The sequence below is a fragment of the Tamandua tetradactyla genome, chromosome 23, assembly GCF_023851605.1.
Source record: "Tamandua tetradactyla isolate mTamTet1 chromosome 23, mTamTet1.pri, whole genome shotgun sequence".
NCBI classification, from domain to species: Eukaryota; Metazoa; Chordata; class Mammalia; order Pilosa; family Myrmecophagidae; genus Tamandua; species Tamandua tetradactyla.
The window spans coordinates 26,274,141-26,286,202 of record NC_135349.1 but is presented as its reverse complement, the minus strand read 5'-3'; the positions used below and the strand labels follow the sequence as shown (position 1 = coordinate 26,286,202).

The 12,062-nt window shown below is 36.9% G+C and overlaps 1 protein-coding gene across 4 annotated transcripts in view; it reads right to left on the bottom strand.

Annotated features, from left to right (window-relative positions):
* Nucleotides 1-10,758, bottom strand: part of NSMCE1 (NSE1 component of SMC5/6 complex) — a 43,136-nt gene extending 32,378 nt beyond the window's left edge. The window contains exons 1-2 of one of the 4 annotated variants that reach the window (XM_077141475.1): nucleotides 10,010-10,119; nucleotides 9,554-9,650 (exon numbers count right to left, since the gene is read on the bottom strand). The gene's annotated coding sequence lies outside the window, so the exon portion shown is untranslated. Of the gene's footprint in view, nucleotides 1-9,553; nucleotides 9,651-9,937; nucleotides 10,146-10,735 lie in introns of those variants that run through there. The other 3 variants (XM_077141476.1, XM_077141473.1, XM_077141474.1) reach the window with 3 other exon arrangements.
* Nucleotides 10,759-12,062: the final 1,304 nt, after the last annotated feature.

Genomic DNA, 12,062 nt, shown 5'->3' with positions numbered 1-12,062 from the left:
AGAGGCGAGGACATTACTACTGAACCCTCAGAAATAAAAAGGATCATAAGAGGTATGCCAACAAATTAGACAACTTAGATGAAATGGACAAATTCCTAGAAACACACGAACAACTTATACTGAGTTTAGAAGAAAAAGACCTCAAAAGACCAATTACCAGTAAAGAGATTTAATCGGTCATGAAGAACTACACCACAAAGAAAAGCCCTAGACTAGATATCTTCACACGTGAATTCGACCAATCATTCCAGGAAGAATTAATACAAATCCTGCTCAAATTCTTAAAAAAAAAACTGAAGAGGAGGAAACACTACCTAACTTAATTTATAAAGACATCACCCTAATACCAAAGTCAGATGAAGACACTACAAGAAAAGAAAATTACAGACCAATTTCTCTAATGAATATGGATGCGAAAAGCCTCAACAAAATACTTGCAAATCGAATCCAGGGGCACATTAAAAGAGTTATACAGCATGATCAAGTGGGTTTTATCCCAGGTATGCAAGGGTGGGTCAGCACAAGGAAATCAATTAATGTAACAGACTACATTAACAAATAGAAGGGAAGAAACCACATAATCATCTCAACTGATACAGAAAAGGCATTTGACGAAATCCAGTACCTTTTTTGATAAACCACTTGAAAAGACAGAAATAGAAGGAAACTTTTTCAACATGATAAAGAGCTGTTTTAGTTTGCCAATGATGCAGGAATGTAATACATCAGAAATGGACTGGCTTTTATGAAGGCGACTTATTTAGTCACAAATTTACTAATTTGGGAACGCACACGACTATATCTGCTGGCCCTCTCTCCGGCTTCTGGCTCCAAACATCTAGGTCTGAGCTGGTGCTGAGCTGAGGTGTGCTAGGCTGCTGGGCTTCTGAGCTCCTTGGAGCTGTGCTGAGCTGTTTCTCTTTCTTCTGACCTCTTTGTTTTGTTTCATTTTTTTAACATGGGCTGGTATCAGGACCCAGCACGGCAGGAGATAACTCTGCCACTGAGCCACTGTGGCCACCCCTGACCTCTCTTTTTAAGACTCACTCATCACAAGAGGCACTCCCCTTAGCCAACCACAGAAGTAACCAGCCATAGACGAAATTCACATGCTGATAAGTCCACAGCAACAGAACAACTAGGTACCATCACCTGACCAGCTGACACCTGAACCTAAACACTACAAGGGCATATATGAAAAAACTCACAGCTAGCATCGTACTCAAAGATGAAAGACTGAAAGTTTTTCCACTGAGACCAGGACCAAGACACTGTCATCACTATTATTCAACATTGTGCCAGAAATGCTAGCTAGAGCAGTTAGGCAAGGAAAAGAAATAAAAGGCATCAAATTGGAAAGGAAGAAGTAAAACTTTCACTATTTGCGGATGGCATGATCCTATATATTGAAAGTACCAAAAATCTACAACAAAGTTACTAGAGTTAACAAACAAGTTCAACAAATACAGAACGCAAGATCAAAATGCAAAAATCAGTAGACTTTCTATATACTAGCAATCAGCAATTTGAGAAGGAAATAAAAAAAAAATTTCACTTACAACAGCACTAAAAGAATCAAATATCTAGGAATAACCAATGATGTAAAGGATGGAAAACTACAAAACACCACTAAAAGAAATCACGGAAAAGATCAAAAACAAATGGAAGAACATTCCATATTCATAGACTGGAAGACTAAATATCATTATGAGTCAGTTCTACCCAAAGTAATTTACAGATTCAATGCAATTCCAATCAAAATTCCAACAGCCCATTGTGAAGAAATGGAAAAGCCAATCATCAGATTTGGAAGAATAAGGGGCCCTGAATAGTCAAAACCATCTTGAGAACGAAGAACAAAGTTGGAGGACTCACACTTCCAGTCTTTAAAGCATATTACAAAGTTACAGTGGTCAAAACAGCACGGTACTGGTATAAAGATAAATATATTGGCCAATGGAACAAAATTGAGAGTTCAGAAATAGACCCTCACATCTATGGCCAACTGATTTTGGTACTGGGAGAACTGGATATCCATACCCAAAAAGAATGAAAGAGGACTCTCTTCTCACACTATATACAAAAATTAAAAAAAATAAAAATAAAAAATAAATATAAGCTCCAGGACCACAAAGCTCCTAGAAAATGTAGGGAAGCATCTTCAAGATCTTGTGGCATGCAATGGTTTCTTAGACCTTATACCCAATGAAAACAAACAGATAACTGGGACCTCCTCAAAACTGGAGACTTTTGTGCTATAAAGGACCCTGTCAAAGAGGTGGCAAGGCAGCTGATTCAATGGAAACCACCTATCCAGTAAGGGTTTGTTTGTTTGTTTTCCCAGTAAGGGTTTAATATCCAGAATATATAAAGAAATCCTACAACTCAAAAATAAAAAAGGTAAACAACCCAAGTAAAAAATGGGCAAAAGACTTAAATAGGAATTTTTCCCAAAAAGGAAATATAAAAGACTAAATGGACATGAAAAGATGCTTACCATCACAAACCACTAGGGAAATGCAACTCAAAATTACAATCTAGACATTCCAGAAATGCAAATCAAACCACAATGAAATATCATTTCACACCTACTAGAATGGTTAAACAACTATTAAACAGAAAACTAGAAGTGTGGGAGAGGTTGTGGAGAAATAGGAACACATTCACTGCTGGTGAGAATGTAAAATGGTACAGATATTGTGGAAGACACTTTGGCAGTTTCTCAGTAAGCTAAATATAGAATGATCATATTTTAAGTATAGAGGCAGATTATACTTGGGATGCAAGGAGACACTTGCACACCAACATTCATAGTAGCATTATTTACAATTGCCAAAAGATGGAAACAATCCAACAGTCAATCAAGTGATGAATGCATATACAAAATGTGGTATATACAAACAACAGAATATTATTCAGCTATAAGAAAAAACGAAGTCTTGATGCATGTTACAACATGGATGAACCGTGTGGACATTAGGTTGAGTGAAATAAGCCAGACACAAAAGGACAGATATTGTATGATCTCACTGATATGAACTTAATAGAATAAGCAAACTCACTGAGTTAGAATCTAAAATACAGGTTACCAGGGAATAGAATGGGGAGCTAATGGTTACTTCATGCAGAACTTCTATTTAGGTTGATTGTAAATTTCTGGAAATAGATAGTGATGATGGTAGTACATTATTGTGAGTTTAATTAACAGTATGAATTATGTTTGTGAACGTGGTTGAAAGGGGGAAGTTTTGGGTCATGTATGTTACTAGAAGGAAAGTTAGAAGATAAAATGTGGGATAACACAGTGAACCTTGTAGTACATGATAGACTGTGGTTAATAGTACAAATATAAGAATGGTCTTTCATGAATTACAACCAATGAATGATATTATTACAAGAGAGTAATAACAGAGTGGCATATGGGGTAAAAATACAACTAATGCAAACTATGCACTATCATTAACAGTAATATTTTAATATTCTTTCATCAACTTTAACAAAAGTACCACACTAATGATAAGTGTCAAGAACAGGGGATATATGGAATGTAATATACACACATACACACAATTTTATATATATATAAATATTATATATATATATATTTTTTTGCGTGCATGGTCTGGGACTCAAAACCGGGACTCCTGCATGGAAGATGAGCATTCTACCACTGAACCACCATGCACCCTGAATGCTATATTTTTTGTATGACTTTTATCTTCTATGTTTTATCTTTTTTATGCTTTTTATGTGTTTTTATACTTTTATCTTTTATGTTTTAATTACAATAGCTCTAACTAAAAAAAAAAACAATTAAAAAAATTATGCTAAGTGAAAGAAACCAGACACAAAACATTAATACTGCATGACTCCATTGATAAAAAATGTAAAAATAAATAAATTTATAGAGACAGAATTAGATTAGTGGTTATGTAGGGCTGGGCTATGTGATTGCTAAGGAGTATGGGGTTTTTCTTTTTGGAGTAATGAAAATGTTCTAAAATTGACTGTGGTGACAAATGCACAACTCTGTGATTATACTAAAAGCCACTGATTGTATACTTTGGATGGACTGTATGGTATGTGAATATATCAGAATAAATTGCTTTAAAAAAGCATTGAGAGCGGGCAACAATGGCTCAGTGGCAGACTTCTCGCCTGCCATGCCAGAGACCTGGGTTCGATTCCCCCTGCCTGCCCATGTAAAAGGAAAAAAGCATTGAGTATAACATGGTTACAAGGAGGAGTTTTAGCTTGCATATGTTACTAGAACAAAAATTTTTTTCAAATAAAAAACCAGAGAACTTACAACACAATGAACCCTAAAGTGACTATAGTTAATAGTTCAATTATAATAAAATTCCTTCATCAACTGTAACAAAAATACCAGACTATTGCAAGGGTTAATAATAGGGGAATATACAAAAACTGTATTTTCTACATGATATTTTTTTGCAAGCCTACAACTCCTCTAATAATAAAAAATATTGTATTTTAAAAATAAAAGTAGCTGGTGGGAAAAAAAAGTGGACTGGACACAGCTTAAGAACAAATTAGTGCACTAAAAAAATAGAACAGAAGGAATTAGTCAGAAAAAAAGCTAAGAGGAACAGAGACAGAAACTATGAAAGAGAAATTAGGAACATATCCACTTAGCACATAATAGTAAAAATTACAGAATGTCCAAAATTAAAAGCAACCAAAGATTAAAAACAGAAAATAGGTAGAACAAGCATGAAAACTAAGTAATTTTTTACATAATCCAGTTAGATTGGTAATAACAATAAATGAAACAGCCTAAATGTTCCAGTTTAAAAGACAAGGTCCATTAGAACTGCCAAACTGGATAATGAACAAAATCTAGCTATATTATAAAAGTTACTTCTAAAACACAAGAACATCAAAAGATTAAAAGTGAAAGGAAAGGAAAAGATATTCTGCAAATTAACCAAAAGAAAGCTGCTGTGGCTATATTAATATAAGGCAAAACAGACTTTAGGGGAAAAAAGGATTACTAGAGATGAAAAAGGTCACTGAAAAATGATAAAGGTTCAAGTACCAAGAAGATATAACAATTTAAAATGTTACACACTTACCATGTCCCACCGGTCCCAGCACCCTGCATCCATATCCAGCTCCCTTGACCACTGCCCCCCCTCCTGACATGCACACACACCCTGCCCCCAACCCCATCCCCACAACGCAGGCACACACGTGTGCATATGTGTCACACACATCCATCCTGTGCACTCATGCACTCCTGCTCAAATCCACCTACTTTCCAGAAACCTACAACCTCCAGATGAGTTCCTACACCAAATAAGTCCTGATACACAGAGAGGCCAGCCTCTCCAGAACATCAACTAATTCTATCCCCCTATTCATATTATCGACAGTTCCTTTCAACATGAAAAAGTTAGAATGGGCATAGCCCAAATACCTCTAAAAATTGGGAGAAAGAGCAAAAGAGATGGTAAAGTTATCAGAGAAGGTAGGGTTTAACAAAGGAGTATGATTGCTGAAATCATTATATTGATATTTCTTTTAGTCTCCAGTACGTTAGAGTAGCTAGAAGTAAAAACCTAAAATTGTGAAACTGTAACCCATAGCAAACTTCGAAATCTATTCTACAACTAATTATTGTGATGTGCTTTGAAATTTATTACTTTTTTGTATATAATGATGATAAATGCATAGCTATATAAACCACTGTACACTTTGATTACATGGTATGTAAATATATAATACATAATATATAACAATAAAATTGCATTAAAATTAAATTTAATTTTTAAAAAAAATGTTATACACCTAATAACAGAGCCTCAAAACAGTTAAGGCAAAAATCATCAGGAAAAAAAGGCAAACACAAAGTAAAAATTTATAACCATAGGAGGAGTTTTTAACATATCCCTGTTGATAACTGAAAAACAGAACAAAAAACTTAGTAAGGTTAGGAAAGGTTCATACAACACAAGCAAAAAGCTTAATCTGAAGGGCATGCATAAAACACTACATCCAAAGGCTACAGCATAAAAAATTTTTAGGCAGGCCCAGAACAACTTTGCAAATTGGCTCATGCTGAGCCAGAAAGTAAACCAAAATTTAAAGGACTGGTCTCATCAGACAGTGTTCTCTGACCACAGTGTGATAAAGTTAGAAAATCATTAACAAAAAAATAACTAGAAAAAAAAATTGTTGGCATTTTTAAAATACACTTCCAAATAACCTATGATGAAATTAGAAAATATTTTGAACTGAACAATAACAAAAAAAAGCACATTAAATTGGTAGGAAGCAACTAAAGTAGTCAAGGGAAATGTATAGCTTAAATATTTAAGTATTTAAAAAGGGGTTATGTAGATTAATAAGCTAGGTATCCATCTTGAGACATAATAAAAAAAGCAGCAAATTAAATCCAAAGAAAGTTAAAGTAACGAAATAATATAGAACAGAAATCAGTGAAACAGAAAAAAGCATATACCTGAGAAGATGAACAAAACTAAACTTGTTCTTAAGAAAAACTTAATAGAAGTGATGAAGCTTTGTCAAAAGACACAAAGTGAAAAAACCTGCAGTAAACAGCATTTGGAACAAAAAAGGGAAACTAAATGCTGATGCTACAAACATTTTAAAATAAAATATTATAAACAACTTTATAACAATTCATCTGAAAATTTAGATATGTACTAATTCATAGAGAATTCATTTAAAACTAATGACTATTTGAAAACCTAACAGTCCCATAAACATTAAAGATATTTTGTGAGAAATCCATCTTCTCACACAGAAAACTTCAGGACCAGAAGGATTTATCAGGGAGTCCCATCAAACATTCCAAAACAAATAATTTCAAATTTACACAAACCATCCCAGAATCAGGAAAATGAGCAAACTCTCCCCCTAACTCATCTCATAAGGCTGCCAAAACCAGGGTAATGAAACCTGAAAAGGACTTTGAGAGAAAGGAAAATCACAGGTCAGTAATTTTCACAAACATAGCTGCAATCATACTAAATAATCTTGTCAAAACAAACACAGCAATGTAAAAAGGATAACATATCATGACCAAGATGGGGTTTATCCCAGCAATGGTTTACCATTAAAAAATCAATGTAAATCACCACATTAATAGAATAAAGGAAAAATAAAATCACATGATCATCTCAAAAGTGGCAGAAAATACAACTGATAAAATTCAACAATTATTCAGGCTAAAAACTCTTAACAAACTTGGAACACACGGAAACTTTATTTGCTATATGACATGTACAAAAAAAAAAGCCTACAGCAAACACAATACTTAAAGGTGAAATACAAAAAGCAACCACTTTAAAATTCAAATTGATACAATCCAATTCCAATCAAAACCCAACAGTTTTTGTGTGTCTGTGAATAATCTGACAATATTCTAAAGTGCACACATAAAATGTAAAATCAAAAACAGCAAAGCCACTCACTTTGGGGGAAGATAAGATTGTCCTTGATAAGGACAATAATAATGATAAGATTATCAAGACTTAAAAAACTAGAGTGAATAAAATGTAATAGTACAGGAACAGACAAAAAGGCCAATAGAACAAAACAAAGAACTCAAAGAAAACATTTTGGATACTTTATATATATATGAGAGAAATGGGGTTTCAGATCCAAGCAAATTTTTCAATGAAAGCTGTAACCAAATATCCATACGCAAAAAAAATAAAATAAAATTAGACCCCTCACACTTTATACAAAAATAAACCTGGGGGGAATTAAATTCATGAGAAAAGCAAATGACAATATACCTTTATGACTGAAGGGTAGGGAAAGATTTTCTATAAAGACACAAAGAATACAAACCATAAAAGAATAGACTGATAAATTTGACTTCATTACAATTAAGAACCTCTGCTCACCAGAAACACAAAAGAAAAAGGCAAACTGAAAGGCATTTGAAATACATATAAGCCGCAAAACATTCATATCCAGAATATATAAAGAACTCCTATAATTCCATATGAGAAAGATGTTAAGAGGAAAATGGGCAAAATAAATTTCACAGAAATGATTAATAAATGCATTCAAAAGATACTCAATTTCAAGTCATCATGCAAATGAATATTAAAACCACAACAAAATAATATCTAACCCACCACCAGATAGAAAAATATTTAAAAATATGGTTGATCCACAGAGGGTAGGAATATAAACTCTTACAACCACTTCAGGAAACAATGTGATATTACTAGCAAATGTGAATTGCTCCACAAATCCACTTACAAGTATAAAACCTTACAGAAACATTCCCACACTCTCCCAGGAGACATTTTTAGAAGCACTATGTAATAGCCAAACTCTGGCAACAATACAAATGCCCATCAACAGAACAGCTTTGTAAAGTATATTATAATCATATCATGAAGTTCAATACAGTAGTGAAGATGAATGATGTAGAGCAACAAACATCAACAAAGGATGCATCACAAAAATGAAATATTACAAGCAAGAAGCAAGTCATATGAAATACACATTAGGATCCAAAAATTAGAAAACCGCACACTCAATTCATTAGAAATGCTTACACAGATAGTAAAAACTACAAAGAAAACCAAGGGAATGGGTAACACATTACTCAGGGTAGCAGTTATCTTTGGGGAAGGGAGTAAAAGGATTCAGTGGAGACCTTGAGGATCTGATTAATGTTCTATTTTTTAACTTAATGGTGGGTATATGGGTCTCATTTCACTCCTGCCCTTCAAACTTACATTTCACACATTTTTAATAGGTATGTTACAAAAGAAAAAAAAAAGATCTAAATATGTTCAGTGCCAGCCAAAAGAAAAGATGATGAGAAGAACAAAGTACTGCACAGTGTAGTATGTTATAATTTGGCCAAAAAGAGGTGGGGAAGTAGGGCTGGAAAAGGGGCATAAATATTGATATGCTTGTTTTTAACACATAACGTCAGTTGCTTCTGTGAAGATAGACTAGGGAGAGGGGGCTCCGGTTTTAACCATGGATGTGTAACACCCACCCAAATAACGCTTTAGAAAGAAGTAAATCTCAATCCTAACCATCTGAGCCAAGTGTTACACACAGTAGGAGTGCTTCATTTGCGTGGTCTCATTTAATTCTCACCAGGACCTGATGAAGAAAGCATTACTGTCCCCATTTAGAGCTGAGGAAACTGAGGCTGAGAGAGGCATTAAAGCGACACAGTGAGTGAGAGACAGAGAGATAGAGGATGGGGACACAAAAGCACATTCCTGTTCTCAAGGCGCTCCCAGTTCACGTTAGCGAGAAAACAGAACTGTGATCCATGTCCCTTATTTGCAACTCCCACATCTAAAAAGGTCTGAAAACCAAAGTTTTTTATTCAGTTTGAAAACCGGACCTGATCTGAGGCGGGTCTATTTATGGCCGTTATTGATCCCCCTATGGCCGTTATTGATCCCCCTTTGGGTAAACACGCACATTAACCATTAACCACCTGTGTAGTTATCAATGTATTTAATCACAGGACCCTGTCCTAGACCCCGCTAAGGGTATGACAGTATATGCAGCATATTACCTTTCTAAAGCCCGAGAAATTCTGTACTCTGGACACATCTAGCCTCGGGTATGGGGACTTATACAAAGAAGCTCTAGTCAGAGGTCTGCGAAATAAACTGAGAGGGGTGGTCAACAAAGGCCGTATTTTCCATTGATGTAGTCAGCTTAAAGAGAATTTTGTATTTCGCTTTTTTTCTTAACTAATACTACAATTAAATATCGTTTTCACCTAATATTATGATTTAAAAGTTTGGGGGTGTTCCTGCGCGGGTGCCCCCTCTCTGGACTCAGTTTCCCCATCAAAAAATAGGGAAGAGTAGTCCCAAGCCCTCCCCGGTCCCCCGTTCACCACACAGAGGCCGAGCCCGGGCCTGATCCCACTTCTTGCCTGGCCGACCCCCACCTTCCACGCTCCCCTCGCCTTCCCAAACTCCGTTCGACCCCGTCTGCCTCCAGTCCCAGCGCCCCGAATTACCCGCCACGACACTCAACGACCGCCCAGACTGAGCCGGCTGTGATGGCCGAAAATGAACAGGAGTCCTCCCTCGGGGCGGGGCGAAGGCGAACGCGGCACTCTCATTGGCCGTCACCGGCAGATGCTCCCCGCCCACGTGCTGACGTACTTCCTGTTCTGCCTCTCGCGCCGTTGCCATGGTGCTCCGGTCTCTCTCGGTTAAGGTCCCAGTAGGCCTCAAACGTGCGCGCGCGCCGGAGAAGCGAGCTTCCTAGGCAGCGCTCAGTACCGTAGAGTATGGAGCTTCCCGCTTATCGCCTCTGCCTCTTGAGCTGCAGTGGCACTGCCCGAGCGAAGAAGAGGAGGACAGGAGTGCAGCCTGTGCTCTCCAGTGCCCGCGATCCTGCGGGCACAAGCTAGTGCCCTGTCCCGGGCCTCAGTGTCCGTATCTGTAGAACTGACAGTGTGAGCTCATGGCTGAGAATGAGGGCTTTGTTGTCATATAGCCTGAGCTTTGTTGTCATATAACCTGAGCTAGAATCGTGGCTCTGCCGCTTTTATTAGTTGCGGGATCTTGGGCAAGTCACGGAGCCACTCTGAGCCTTAGTGTCTTGTTCCGTTAAATAGAGATAAAATAGGCCCTACGAAATAGTGTTTCTGAGAGATCATGCATATTGAGTACTTAACATATCACCTGGAAAATGTCACATGGTGGAAGTGCTGATTAAATGTTGGCTATTATCTTACCTAGGGATTGTCCTGTGGAGTAAATGAAATCATTCAACGGAAGCCAATGGATGTTTCGAGTATCCAAGAAACATTCTACAAACGTTGGTATGCCGGTTCCTAGTGTGAGAGGAGGAGACATAGGTAATTATAGAACAGAAGTGAGTGCAAGTAGCTAACTTTGTGATGATAGGTTCAAATACCTACTTGGCCATTTACCACAGGTGTGATTTGGGAAAACGACTTAACCTCTTTGGGCCTCGATTTCCTTATCTGTTGATGGGGAAAAGCAGAAAATTGGTTAAAATCTTGAGCTTTGGGACCTCCTGAATGTGAATCCTGGTTCTTAAACTCGAAACCTCTGAGACCCAGGACAAAATTCTCCACCTCTCTGCCTCAGTTGGCCCATCTGTAAATCAAGGATAATTACCTTGTTGGTAATGTTCTTGTGAAGATTAAATAAAAATTCGAGATTATGCAGTTAATACATGCAAGCCACTTAAAGGAATGTCTGGGACATAGTACGTACTCAATAAGTGTGAGCCACCATTACTAATAAAAAGTATTTTATAAACTGCTTTAATAGCAGTTGAATAAGAGAAGAAAATAACCCTCAAGAGTAACATCCAAGTTTTGTTTGCCCTGCAAAGTATTATGTAAAATGTTCGATCCATTATCATTATTTAAAAGTTGAGGCATCTTACATAAAATACTGGAATGTCTGACCACTCTTGAGAAATGGGAAACCTGGCACACTGGGTCAGTATTCTACCGTGGCAGCACTTGTTCAGATCTGGGTAGAGACTAACCCTCTATGTGATCAAGCATGTGCTTTCCTGATGTGTAGAAATAAAAGTTGAGGACCAAGAACAGAAAATGCTGGAGAACATCAACACTTCAAAGTAAAGAGCCAAGCAAAGGAGCAAAGGAGGTAGAAAGAGAAGGGATTCAAAACTGAGTGGTATCAGAGCCACATAGATTAAGAGAAAGTTTTGAGAAAGAAGGTATGCTCAGAGGAGTCAGAAAGATGTTCCACCAGGTTTAGAATCTGTTACCCAATGAGAGCAGTCTCAAAAGAGAAGGGAGGTGCCTACCCATGCCAAAAAAAAAAAAAAAGAGAGAGAGAGAAAGAGAAGGGAGGACACTAGATCAGACCCCTTGAATGAATGGTTGAGGAAGTGCAGAAGAAATGAGGAGTACACTTTTAGGAAGTATGTTTTAGGAAGGGAAGGCTGAAGACTCAGGAGCAGAGAGGGACATCAATAGAATAAATCAGGCAGGATTGCCCCAGAGAGGAATAGAAAAACTTCTGAAGCAAGAGGGAAGGAAGTGAAAATGGTTAAATAGA